Genomic DNA, 14975 nt, shown 5'->3' with positions numbered 1-14975 from the left:
TCCCCACCCCCACCTTGCCCTTCAGCAGGGTGGTACGGGTGGCTGCTGGCATTTTGGGGGAAAATTGAGTTGGGAATTTTGTGATGTTTGTGGTATTTCTCAGCTTCTTAAATTTTGAATTTGTGTGATTTCTTTTCTGAATTTAAAGAAATAATCATTTTCTTATCTAATCTTGGATTCATAATTTTGAATTCTTTTTCTAGAATAGGGACTGCAAACTCTACATGTATCAGGCCTCACCATTCCTGGACCTATCTCTTGTCAGAGCTTACTCCCCTCTCCACTCCCCAAACTTCAGACGGAAGCAAATGTATTCAGTAAACATGGTTGTTCTCCTGTGAGCCTGCTAAGCAATGGGCCTGTTGCTGTAGGCTTGAAGATGGCTCCTGCTTCTGGCTTCTAGAAGCAGAATTCACATGTGTCCCTGGCCTTGATTGTCTCATCGCTAAAGTGAAGATAACAGTACTCATCTTACACTATTGTTGTGAAAATCTACTGAGCTCATGCTCATAAAACACTTTCTACTGTGACTGCAGCTGGCACCAGCAATTGCTCAACAAATATTATTACTGTACACACAGCTTCACTTCCCATAGTATCTTTGCTAAGTGCTCCAAGCCATTATAAATTGAGCGTCTTAATGACCTCCAGAGGTGTTTAATTTGTCTTGGCCTGTGGACTTTAATTTTTTTTCTAAAGAAATAAACTGGAATAGGAAATATCAAGTGGATTGTATGAAATAAGAAATATATATATATATATATGTATATGTATACATATGATCCCCTATATGTAGTTCACACATACATATGGTCCCCAATTTATGACAGTTTGACTTAATGATTTTTTTGACTTTATGATGATGTGAAAGTGATGTGTGTTCAGTAGAAACCACAATGGGAGTAGCCATACAACCATTCTATTTTTCACTTTCAGCACAATATTTGATCAATTTCATGAGATATTCAAAACTGTATTATAAAATAGGCTTTGTATTAGATGGTTTTGCCCAACGTCGAGATAACGTAAGTGTTCTGAGTGCATTTAAGGTGGGTTAGGCTGAGCTATGATATTCAGCAGGTTAGGCATATTAAATGCATTTTGAACTTAGGACATTTTCAATTTACAATGGAGAAAGATATATGTATATACGTACACATATATTATCTATACATACACACACACACACACACACACACAATCTCTCTCTCTCTCTCTCTCTCTCTATCTCTATCCTTGGCCAGGATGTGAAATGTCTCTTCCTGTGGCTAATGGGGAAAAATCTTGAACACTTGTTAACCAAAGTTACCCTATCAAATGCAAAGGGTTAATCTATTTTCTTCATACCATTTTATTCCTTCCCCAGAATCTGACCCATTATTTCATAAATCATGTTACATCCTGACACTCTTGAGAGATTAGCAGGAGGCAGGTGCTTATTAATTTTATTTTTTCTCCTCTTAGCACTGTGATTCTCAACTCTGGGTGCACAGAATCTCCAGGGAGAGCTTTTAAAAATCCCCATGCTGACGCCCTATCCTAGGCCAATTAAACCAGACTCTGGGGATGGAACTGTGGCATCAGCCTTTTTAGTCTTTTTTTTTTTTTTTTTTTGAGGTGGACCTTCACTCTTTCACCTAGGCTGGAGTGCAGTGGCATGATCTCAGTTCACTGCAACCTGTGTATCCTGGCTTCAAGTGATTCTCCTGCCTCACCTTTCCAAGTAGCTGGAATTACAGGTGGGTGCCACCATGCCAGCCTAATTTTTGTATTTTTTGTGGAGACAGGGTTTCACCATGTTGGCCAGGCTGGCCTCGAACTCCTGACCTCAGGTGATCTATCAGTCTCAGCCTCCCAAAGTGCTAGGATTACAGGCATGAGCCACTGTGCTTGGCCGGCATCAGCTTTTTTAAAAGCTTCCTAGGTGATTCCAATATATGGCAGAGGAAGAGAATTCCCACCTTTGTGAGAGTAAGGCCTTAACCACATAGTCACAGCAGGTGAACAGAAGCTGATAGGACTCAAAGCCCCCAATCCTTATTTAAGACCCTGAAAATTCAGCCACCTTCCTATGTGGAAACATCCCCTTTCTGCCTCTTTCTTCCCTTGATATCTCCTTGTGAAGTATTTGTCCTCATTTGATAACAACCAGCAAACTAATCCCAAACAAAATCTGAAAGGGCTAAGCCATAAAACAGATTCTTTGTGGTGTAGACCACAGGCATGCCTACCTTGGAGTAAAACACATTTTCCCCCAGTCTTCCAAGTAAATGTTCTCTAAAGCCAGAAAACCACATTAACTTTGAAAACTATGAACATTGCAATATATCCAACATGTTTATACATATCCAACAAACACACATAAATTCTACTTGACAAATCATGCTTTTTTTTCTAAATATATTCCTTTCCCACCTGCAAAGATCACCTATACAGAAAAAGCATTCAATTATTTAAATACATACACTTAAACCTTGGCTCTTCCCAGAAAGCATTTGAGGCAACATACAAAACCATATATATGGCAGCAGAGTAAAGAAAACAAGAAAAGCAGGTAACAGGGAAACATAGCGAAAATAAACAAAAGAAAGTCAAGGTGAGATTTGCATACAAAATGTGGGCTAGAAGGTCCTGGACACTTGTCAGTGGAGAACTGAGAATTAGATGCTGAGCTTCCAGGCAGCCAGTGCAAAGACAGAAATGTGATCAGTTACATCAGTGGCTTTCAAACTTTCATTTGTTTAAAATCTAGCATGTGTAGACGTTCAGTATGGAAAATGGAAGTGAAAGATCCCAGCCACTTCCTTATGCCTCACCTCTTTCTCCTGTAGGTATATGAAAACATCTTGAAGGAACCCCTAAACCTCTGCAAAGTCAAGATTAAAAATCATGAATTTCAAAGTTCTCCATAGTGTTCATGATTCTTAATTCCTCTACGAGCAAGAAACCAAATGACGTTGGCAAATCAGAGCTTTGCCTGATATTGATACAGTAGAGAAATTCTCATGAGTCTTTACAAAAAAGGCAGTATATGATACTGTGTGTATGTGGGGATGGGCAGGGGCATTTTACAAACATTTAGAAAAAAGAGAGACAGATAGAGAGAGAAATCTCACATCCCTCCTAACCCAAGAATACAAATACAGGCATGCTTCAAATGTCTCTTCAGTAAGTAGTTTCCCGATAAAATGACTTTGTTTTTAATATTCAAACTTCATAGAAAAATGATATTTGAACCCTCAAAATTAGATTCAGCATCTCCGTCAAAGCACCATGGAGGAAAAGCAGCATTTCAACTACCATTGAGAGAACATCAGAATCACATTTAGAAAAGTGCACCAAGAAGCAATGAAAGGGATATGCAATCAGATGTGACCATGTTGCCACAAACAAACCAACTATTTGTTGAAAACTTTCCTGATCATTTGGTGATCAGGAAGCCATATTTTAAACATTTTACATCCAAACACACTGCTTTGATACTTACTGGTGGGCATTTGCTGTGGTTTGAATGCATCCCCTCCAAAATTCAGGATTTGAAACTTAATGGCCAATGCAATGGAATTAAGAAGTGAGTCCTTGAAGAGGTGACTAGGCCACGAGGGTTCCTCCCTTGTGAATGGGATTCAGGTCCTCATAAAAGAGGCTTACTTCCTCTTCTCCTTTGGAGGACATGCCAACAAGGTGCCATGTTGCAAGCAAACAGCAGCCCTCACCAGACAACCAAACTTGTCGCCACCTTGATCTTGAACTTTTCATCCTCCAGAACCATAATAAGTTTCCGTTTTTTATAAAATACTCAGTCTCACATATTTTGTTATGGCAGAGCAAACAGACTAAGACAGCATTTTAAGTGGTTAGTTCGATTTCAAGAAATGGTGTTGGGGGCTTGGGTTGATCTGTCATGCATTATAATTTTTCCCATTGTTTCAAATGGGAAACAGTGGGAAAAATTGTAACTCTCAGGTGCATTTTCAGGCAAAGTATCAGAATTTCAGTATCACCAATGTTCAGTGGGAGAGGCTTATTCACCCACGTGAACAGGGAACTTTGAGACACCCAGGCATGCCGCTCCCTCTGCCTGCACTACCCGCCCTGACATAGTCCTATGGTTTTCACCCTCACTCCATTCAGATCTCTGCTCAAATGCCACTACCCCAGAGAGGCCCTGACCCACCCTGTTTAAAACACATCCTCCTCTAACTGTTCTTCCTCCGTGTCCTCACCCAGCTCCACACTGGCTCTCTCAGCTAATCTCAGCCAAACACAAGATTCTCTACCCCTCATCTCCTGGCCATTTCCTTCCAAGACCTGTCACTTTTTACATTCTCTTTTCCCAGGAGAGTAAAAGCAAATAGAATGACAAGGTTTCTGGCTTCTTAATACCTTTGACTTGTCTTTTTGCCTGGCTTTTAGCTGTATATAATGTCTTGGATGGAGAATGGAGTCAATGGTCTCAGTATGCATCAGTGGAATTATCTCGGAAGCAAGGACTGAGAGACATCAGAGATCTCCAGAACCCCAACAGATATTGTCCTAAATTCGAAAAGATTTTGTGGTCCTGAAGACATGAGGAGTCCCTGAAGAGATTATAGGAGCCCCTCAAGGTCAAAAGCCTAGAGACCTTCTGAGAGCGGGACCCTTTTGAGAATGAAAGGAGCATTAATAACAAAGCATAAGCTAAGATTGCTGCCCAGCAAACTGGGACAGATGGCCTCTCTGCCTGAAACTGCCTTTGCAAAATTATGGCTGAGACAGTGAAAGAGATCTAACTTAACCATCTTGCTTCTAACCTCCAATTCTGTTTTAAGGAATCTTTATTATAAGGAATCTATCCTTATAACCTTATAACAGAATCTATAACTATATATATATATATAAATGTGACCGATGCATGTGGTGGATTTCTGCCAATCTATAACTTGCCTTATATTTTCTCGATTTTGTCTTTTGAAGAATGAAAGTATTAAATTTTGATGTCTCCCAGTTTATCAACATTTTCTTTCATGGTTTGTAGTTTTTGTGTTCGAAGAAACCTTTGCCTACCCCAAGGTTGCAATGATTTCTTCTTATGTTTTCTTCTAGTGGTTTTATATATATATATAAAACCAAGGGGCTACAAGGTTGTGCTACCACACCTGGCTAATTTTTGTATGTTTTGTAGAGATGGGTTTTACCACGTTGGCCAGGCTGGTCTCGAACTTCTGACATCAAGAGATCTGCTTGCCTCAGCCTCCCAAATTGCTGAAATTACAGGTGTGAGCCACCGTGCCTGGTCCATTTATGTAAAATGATTAAGAATGTAAACTAAAAAGAGGCCAGGAATGACATTACATAATGTCAAAAGGATCAATGCAACAAGAAGAGCTAACGATTCTATAGATAACGAGATAGAAAATTAACAAGGATATTCAGAACTTGAACTCAGACCCGGAACAAGTAAACTTAATAAACATTTATAGAACTCTCCACTTCAAATACACAAAACATACATTACCACCTCACACCTATTCCAAAGGTGACTATATAATTGGAAGTAAATCACTCCTCAGTAATCGCATAGCATTTCATAGGTTTAAATTAAATATTGGTTGGCTGTTTGTTTGTTATCTTCTTCCCTTATTCCTTCCTGACTACATCATTAAGTATAATTATCAGTATAAAAGAGGTTTTCAATACCCATTACTAAATTGCATTCTAGCCTGGGCAAGAAAGCAATACTCCCATTCTCTCTCCCTCTTTCTTTTCCTTCTCCCTCCTCCCCATTCTCTCTCTCTCTTTCTCTTCCTTTTTCCTCCTTCCTATTCTCTCTCTCTCTCAGAAAAAAAAAAAAAGAATGTAAACTAATGTATAGTGACACAAAGCAAATCAATGGTCACCTGTGGGTGGGAGTGGAGGGGAGAATGGATTACAGAGGGCCACAGAGGAACCGGTGGGTGATGGAAAAGTCCAGTGTCTTGACTGTGGTGATGGTTTCATGGTATATATGTCAAAAATGATAAGAAATGTAACACTTTAATTATTTCTAGTTTATTGTACTTTATATGATCAATACAAATATGAAAATATTATGATATGGTCATATGGGTTTCTTCATTAATGCATTAAATAACAGGATCTAGCAGCAGGCTAATTTTAAAGTTAGTGTTGCCTAGAAAAGGTATTTTGAGATACAACAACCATAATGTGATATAAAAATTGCCTGTAATTCCAGCACTTTGGGAGGCCAAGGTGAGTGGATCACCTGAGGTCAGGAGTTGGAGACCAGCATGGCCAATGTGGCAAAACTCTGTCTCTACTAAAAATACAAAAAAATTAGCTGGGCATGGTGGCACACACCTGTAATTCCATCTACTTGGGAAGCTGAGGCAGTAGAATCACTTGAACCTGGGAGGCAGAGGTTGCAATAAGCTGAGATTGTGCCCTTGCACTCCAGCCTGGGCAACAGAGCAAGACTTTATAACACACACACACACACACACCCCTATCATTTCTATTGGTGACAGAGTCGCAGTTCCTGCTAACACAATTGTGGTTTTGTTGTTTGTGTTCATATGTGAAGAGAATGCCAAATTTCAGTTAGAGGTTCATGAGAATACAGATACATTTTACCATCCAAATTCACAACTCCCCTTAATTCTATTCACAAACCCCAGGTTAAAAAGTCTAGTTGGGGCCAGGTGCAGTGGCTCACGTCTGTAATCCCAGCACTTTGGGAGGCTGAGGTGAGCAGATCTATTGATGTCAGAAGTTTGAGACCAGCCTGGCCAACATGGTGAAACCCTGTCTCTACTAAAAATACAGATATTAGCTGGGCATGGTGGCGGATGCTTGTAATCCCAGCTACTTCGGAGGCTGAGGCAGGAGAATCGCTTGAACCCGGGAGGCGGAGGTTGCAGTGAGCCAAGATTGCACCACTGCATTCCAGCCCAGGCGACAGAGCAAGACTCCATCTCAAAAAAAAAAAAAAAAAAGTCTAGTTGGAAGCAACCTTAGGTACCCCAAAACATGATAATCTCCCAGTAGAGAAGCATCTTTAAACTCTAGGAATATTTAAAGTTATTTATAGGAATGCCTTACATGGGAAAGTGATTTTATCAGTAATCATGTATAACAGAGATAAGACTCAGAAACAAACATGAAAATATTTGACAGATTTAGCATCACCAAATTACTATTCTTTTTGTTAAAAAGGAATCATTCATATTGAATAATTTACATACTTTAAGAGCCTTATGTTTCAGAGGCTTAGTCTATAATACCAACATGTTGGTCAAAATTGTCAATCATAATTTAAAATGGAATCAAATAATTACTTAAATGTGCAATTTTTAAACAGAAATCTCACTAAGCTAACATGTAATCACTGGAACATTTCAGAGTTTAAGATTAGTAGAAATGTGTTTTATTAGATTTATAAGTACTTACTTGAGAAAGTAGAAGTGTTAGACAGTCGAAGTACTTGTAAACAAAGCCCAGACTATTAAATTTAGAAATACAGTTTAAAATATTTGAAAGCATTTAAATGTTAGATGTTTGAAGGCTAAGTTTATAAATGGGACCAAATATTAATCAATGACATCCTCAAACACAATGACTGACTTTTGTTATTCTATTCTTATAAATGGAACCACGGATTTGAAAAGGAAACATTAAAACTCAAGAGGAAAACTAGGTTTGGTAAATTTCAACTTCAGTCATTCAAAATTATTTCCTAGAATGTGTGTATAGTTTATTCTGTATACAAAACCACCCAAACTCATACATGACGGTGTGGATGATGGAAAATGAACAAACACAAGATATTTGGGATCCTTCTCTCCTCCTGTGTTTATTTTTGACCTAAGCAGCCTAAGCGTCCCTCCTGTCCCCTGTCTGGGCCTCTGCCAGCGAGGAATTAGCCACAAACACAAGAAAATTCTTTTCAGTGACCTAAGAAGACGAAAGGTCATTCATTATACTGGGCTTAGGAACAAATTTAAAATACTGAACCACTTAATTTTTCAAAACAGAGGAATCTAAACAAATGCTCAAATGTTGAACAAATGTGCATTCATTGCCAAAACCCCAGTTGGTTTGGACAGCATTTTTTCCCTGGTTCCTTCAGCAGAACTGAATCCCTTGGCCTGCCCTCTCCAACAGCATAGAAAAATCCCAGAGGGGGAAAAGTAGCTGTACTGTAAGCATTTTTAGCAATCTACAACATTAATGGCAGTTAGATACCAACATGCAAACTTGACTTCTTACAAGATTGTTGGGAAGATCAAACAAAATCTTTTTATGAGCTCCCCAAATGGAATAATTGCTTCCTTTACCTGCAATTCTCTTTCAGCATTCAGACTGTATTAATAAGGGTATCGGTTTGGCACTGTGACAGAAAGACATCTTCAAAAAGTGGCATTTACATTGCTCTGGTTAGAGTGTTTGTCTCCTCCAAAACTCATGTTGAAAGTCAATCCCCAATATTGAGAGGTGGGGCCTCTATTTTATTATTATTATTTTGTAAATTTAATTCCCTGCAGGTGTCATAGAGAGGTAGGGGCTTTAAGAGGTAACTGGGGCCGGGCACGGTGGCTCACACCTGTGATCCCAGCACTTTCGGAGGCTGAGGTGGGGGGATCACTTGAGGTCGGGAGTTCAAGACCAGCCCAGCCAACATGGTGAAACCCCGTCTCGACTAAAAATACAACAATTAGCTGGGTGTGGTGGCACGCAGCCTGTAATCCGACCTACTCAGGAAGCTGAGGCAGGAGAATTGCTTGAACCTGGGAGGCAGAGGTTGCAGTGAGCCAAGATCAAGCTACTGCACTCCAGCATGGGCGTGACAGAGCGAGTTCACTCTGTCTCTCTCTCACACACATACACACACACACACACACACACACACACACGATGTGATTGAGTCCTGAGGGTTCTGCCTTCATGAGTGGGTTAATCCAGCCATGAATTAATGGGTTAATGGTTATCACAGGGGTGGGACTGCTGGCTCTATAAGAAAAGAAAGAGCTGAGCTGGCACACTCAGCCCCTCACCATGTGATGCTCTGCGCTGCCTTGTGACTCTGCAGAGTCCTCGCCAGCAAGAACACCCTCACCAGGTGTGGTCCTCTTAACCTTGAACTTTTCAGCCTCTGCAACTATAAGAAGTGAATTCCTTTTTTAAATAAATTACCCAGATTTGGATACTCTGTTATAAGCAACAGACAACAGTTCATGGTTGGTTTGGTGGCTCCACAGTCATCCAGGTCCTTCTGTTTTGTTGCTGTGTCATTAAGGGGCCTCCATTTTATCCAAGGGACAGTCCAAGAAGGCTGCCTGAACTCCAGTCATCACATCTGCATTCCAGCCAGGAGGAAAGGGGAAAAGAGATGCAGGGTGTTGAGAAATGCGGAGTGTATGATAAAGTATATTGCTTGCTGAGAACGATGGCAAGGAAAACCTAGCCTCACCCCCAAGTGGAAAACTGCTTGGGGCATTCTAAAGCAGCAAAACAGTATATGCATATCATACGCCGGTTAAAACAATTCTTTCAGCACGGGATATGTGACCCTGCCCCCGTGGCTCCCTCGTGGAGAATACTTTCCAGTTTGTCCTTGATCACTGGTAAGCAGGCACCAGCTGCCTACCTAGTTTATCTTGGTTCTATGAGAAAATACAGAACACCTGTTTGTTAAAAAGAATCACCTGTTCAGAGAGAATAACTAGGTGGGTCAGAGTTTGCTTGAGGCCCTCAGCCCGGAATGCTGTCAGCCCCTGAGGCTCTCAGCTCAGAAGGCTCTTGGCCCCCTGATAGTCACATTTTGCTATTCTATCTTGGTGCCTGCTTCTTAATGCCTTCAGTGCCACCTGGGTGGGGGTCTCTATGGCCGAGCTGGTCTCGTTAGTAGAGTATATCCTTTTCTTCTAAGGGAAGTTGAACCCATGACCTGTATTCACATCCTACTGACCAGAACTTGATGATATGGCCATGCCTGGCTGCATGGACTATGGGAAATGTTGAGTGTCTCTAGGCAGACAGTGCTAAGCCAAATATCCTATTAACGTGGTAGAAACGGAGAACAGATGCTGAGTGACAGCCACCAGTCTCTGCCACACCGAACATTAAATTCAAGAGGATATTGAGTTTTAGGTGCATTGTGACTTCTCTTGTGACATATTTCTTGTAAGTTCAAATTGATGTTACCATGTAAGAGGGCAATTTGGAAATTCTTATTAATATGTAAAGTGCGACACAGTAATTCTATTATCCATCTCCTCTCTAGAGAAACACATAACAAAGTCTGCAAGGAGCATGTGCAGGAAGGGATGTTTATAATAATAATACAAAGATGAAAAAAACTAAATGACAATTAAAGGGAAATAGCTAAATAACCTGTTATAGCCATATTGTGAAGTACTTAAGAAGTAGAGGAATATATATGTATAATAAATGTAATTTGTAGAATGTCATGAATGGTGTGACAGTGTTCAGATATACTGAAAAAATATAATCAGGTTATATTTATTGTATCATATTTATATATATGTAGATTCAGTTATGCATCTTTGGGAAGGTGCAAAAAGAATATATGTGTATATAGACATGTAAATATTCAGAAGACTAGGTTAGGTGCAGTGGCTTATGCCTATAATCTCAGCACTTTGGGAGACCAAGGTGGGAGGATCACTTGAGCCCAGGATTTTGAGATCAGCCTGGGAAACATAACAAGACCCCGCCTCTACAAAAAATAATAAAAACAATTAGCCAAGTATCGTGTTGCATGTGTGTAGTACCATCTACTCGGAAGACTGAGGAGGGAGGATCACTTGAGCCTACTGCACTACAGTTTGGGTAGTGGAGCCAGACTTTATCTCCAAAAAGAAAAAATTCAGAGGACTATTTGAAATAACTTGTATATTAAAAAAATCTGGAAAAAATTTATATTTTAGAAAACATATATATAATATATATTTCAAAAGAAACTTATTTAATACATAGTATATATAATACTATATAAATAATATAACCTGATTATATTATTTTTGAAATATCTGAACACTGTCACTCATACCATTCGTGACAGTCTACAAATTACATTTATTATACATATATATTCCCCTACTTCATAAGTACTTTGCATATAGTATTATGTACAGTGTATATAATACTATATAATATACTGCTATACTATTATATAGTGTATTATAGTATATAGTGTATATATATGGTATAATATACTGCTATACTATTATATAGTATACTATAGAATACTATACTATTATAGTATATATAGTTATATAGCATATTACACTATATGATACTATACTATCATACTATTAAATACTATACTATTATAATATTTTATGCTATGATATATACTAGTGTAGTATATATGTGTATACTATATACTATTATATATTATATGATATATTAATAATATACCAGCTATTTTGCAGAATGCCCCTCATTTAGATTAATCTGAGGTTTTCTCATGATTAGATTCAGGTTATGTGTCTTTGGCAAGAAGACTATTGAAGCGATGTTGTGTTCTTCATAGCACATGTTTTCAGTTTGTTCCCTTAATCACCATTAACTCTGATCCTAGTTAAGGTGGTGTCTGCCAGGCTTCTCCACTATCAAGTTTCTCTTTCTTCCTTTGTACTTAAAAGGTGTTTTGTTTGGCCAGTGAGAGCCTCTTCCTGCTGGCTTCCATGTCCTCCTGACATGTCCCCATCATTCTTTGAGTACTTCTTTCTTTTTCGGCTGAGCAGGTATTCAGGTTCATCTTCTACTCGTCTTGCCCCAGATCTGGAATTAGCCATTTTTCCAGAAGTCTCCGGTTCTTTTTAGCAGAAAATAATTTTTTTTTTTTTTTTTTTTTGAGACGGAGTTTCGCTCGTTACCCAGGCTGGAGTGCAATGGCGCGATCTCGGCTCACCGCAACCTCCGCCTCCTGGGTTCAGGCAATTCTCCTGCCTCAGCCTCCTGAGTAGCTGGGATTACAGGCACGCGCCACCATGCCCAGCTAATTTTTTGTATTAGTAGAGACGGGGTTTCACCATGTTGACCAGGATGGTCTCGATCTCTTGACCTCGTGATCCACCCTCCTCGGCCTCCCAAAGTGCTGGGATTACAGGCTTGAGCCACCGCGCCCGGCCGAAAATAATTTTTCAAAACTGGCCAGGTGTGGTGGCTCATGCCTATAATTCCAGCACTGTGGGAAGCCGAGGTGAGAGGATCGTTTGAGCTCAGGAGTTTGAGAGCAGCCTAGGCAACAAAACCAGACTCCATCTTTACAAAAGATAAAATAATTAGCTGGGTATGGTGATGCACACCTGTATTCCCAGCTACATGGGAAGCTGAGGCAGGAGGATTGCTTGAGTCCAGCAGATTGAGGCTGCAGTAAGCCGTTTTTGCACCACTGCTCTCCAGCCTGAGTGACAGAGTGAAATCTTGTCTCTAAATAAATAAAATAATTTTTAGAAGCCAAGATCCAGGTGCTAAGTGTGTTCAATGTTCTGCTGTGCGGCTGCTCCCAGGATCTCTCCGTGGACAGAGCTAGAAGCACGAGATGTACAGACACATATACACATGCATACACTTACATCAATATTTATTTCTGAATCTATTTAAATATATTGAAAATCATGAGTTTATACCAGGACTGGCACATAATTTTCAGGGTCCAGTGCAAAATGAAAATGTGGGGCACCTTGTTCAAAAAGCAGGAACAAAGAGCTGATAAAGGTACTAAAATACAAGCTCTTCCGTTTCCTCCACTGCCTCTCCCTGGATTTGTCACGTAGTTTTTATTTTCTATTTCACATCGTGCATGAGGATACTCATGAGGTGAAGGCAGACACTCACAGGTGCCCAGAGACTCTACCCTGGGACTCAGAGCAAGTGCTGCTTACCAGCTGCAGTCTCTCCAGCCAGTCACCGGACAGACGTGCTGTGCCCCTATGGGGGCAGAAAAATTAAGCAAAGCATCTACTCTTCCGCTAGACCCTCTCCTCTAACCCACAGCAGGTGGGCAACCTCAAGGGTGTTGCACCTCTGAGCCAGGACACAGCTAAGTACCTGGATTGGGGGTAGGGGTGGTATAGAGGTGCTCGCTGCAGGCACTGAAGGCAGAAGATGACAGTGGTTGCTGTGTGGGGAGGGGAACAAGGAGGCTGGGAGGGGTCTGAGGAACCATGGGAATTGAGAAAAGTAGCTGATACCCTGATCCTGGGGAGGCAGGGACATGGTGGAACATGGGACCACCGCTGAGCTGAGGCTGCAAGTCCTTGTGCATGCTCCATTGTCCCATTAGACTTGACTTACAAAATACACATTCAAAGATTAAGTTATTAAGAATTTCAAGGCAGTGATGGTGCAGCATAAACACCCAAGCATATGACCCGGTATGGGTCCCTATGCAAATGCACTGATCACACGTCCATGACGTCAGCCCTGGCTTAGACTGACAATTCAATACCAATCCAATGCTGCAGGGTTCACTCTGTTTTCTCCCTTTACATCATTAGTACTGCTTTTTCCAAAAGTGAGAAAGCCTGGATCTCTGAGATATTTACTAACTTGCTCATTTCCCCTGTTTGCAACCCATCTTCCATTCAGAAGTGGACCTCACCCTGCCGGGGTTCTGGCACCTTGTCCAGGAGCTGCCACTCTCTGGCAATCATGCCCACCTCCTCACTTTCGGGCGATGGTTACCTACCCCTGTGTAGGGTAGCATTCCTGCAAAGCCACCCTCCTCACTCCCTAGGACTCTGACTCCATGCCAGGCTCCGCTCCTGCTTCTCCTGTGGGGAAGCCATCTCTGCCTGTAGCGGGGGTGGGGGTCAGGTTTTCTGTGTTGGACACTGCCCCCCTATGGGTGTCTATCTTTTTTTGAATGGTTTTTGCATTGAATTGATCAGGAATGGAAGAGAAAAGAAGAAAGGCAAAGGAGAAAAGGAAAAAAAAAAGGAGAGGAAGATCCCCAAATGATTTTTTGAGTGTGGCAAGCTGATTCTATAATTCATCAGAAAGAAGAAATATCTGACAAGGATATTTTAAAAATGAATAACAAATTGCCTGACCAGATATCAAGACAGATAGGAGAGCTATGATAATTAAAATGGAAAAGTGTTGGCATAAAGAGACAACGGAGTTGGCATGGTGGCTCATGCCTGCAATCTCAGCACTTTGGGTGGCTGAGGCGGGTGGGTCACTTGAGGTTAGGAGTTTGAGACCAGCCTGGCCAACATGGTGAAACCCCGTCTCTACTAAAGATACAAAAATTAGCTGGGCATGGTGGCACATGCCTGTAGTCCCAGCTACTCGGGAGGCTGGGGCAGGAGAATCGCTTGAACCCAGAAGGCAGAGGTTACAGGGAGCTGAGATTGCACCACTGCACTCCAACCTGGGCAACAGAGCAAGACTCCATCTCAAGGGAAAAAAAAAAAGAGCGAGAGGGAGACAAATAAATAAATGTACTAGAATATGAGTCTAGGAGCACGCATATATTTATGCACATCTGTTTTGCTTAGTTGGGGAAGGCATGGATTATCCAATGCTGTTGGTACAATTGGCTCTCCCTGGGAAAGGTTATTTCTTACCCCACTTCAGTCATAAAAACAAACTCCATGTGGAATAAAAAGTACACATTTTAAAAAAAAAAGAAGACCTAAAGACACTAGGAGAAAGCATGGAACTATTTCTGTAATGTGAGGGCGAGGAGGCCTCCTCTGAGCAAGCTCAAGCAGCAACAACTGAAACGAAACAGACAAACGAAAAAGCCAAATCCATAATGAAAGAGGTTGATAAGTGTGACTACAAGAGGTTTAAAACTTTTGCATAGCAAAAAATCTCAGAAACCAAATTAAAGACAAGGGAGGCCAGGTGCAGTGGCTCATGCCTGTAATCCCAGCACTTTGGGAGGCTGAGGCGGGTGGATCGCTCTAGCCCAGGAATTTGAGACCAGCCTGTGCAACATGGCGGAGCCCTGTCTC

General features: G+C 41.0%; 1 protein-coding gene across 2 annotated transcripts in view; it reads right to left on the bottom strand.

Annotated features, from left to right (window-relative positions):
- Window positions 1-14975, bottom strand: part of EYA2 (EYA transcriptional coactivator and phosphatase 2) — a 342073-nt gene that overhangs the window by 297058 nt on the left and 30040 nt on the right. The gene's annotated exons all lie outside the window — the stretch shown is intronic.

Source organism: Aotus nancymaae, unplaced genomic scaffold (assembly GCF_030222135.1).
Source record: "Aotus nancymaae isolate 86718 unplaced genomic scaffold, 86718_ANA_hifiasm-v0.15.2.pri h1tg000029l, whole genome shotgun sequence".
Classification (NCBI taxonomy): domain Eukaryota; kingdom Metazoa; phylum Chordata; class Mammalia; order Primates; family Aotidae; genus Aotus; species Aotus nancymaae.
The sequence above is the reverse complement of the archived record's forward strand: the minus strand, read 5'-3'. Positions and strand labels throughout refer to the sequence as shown.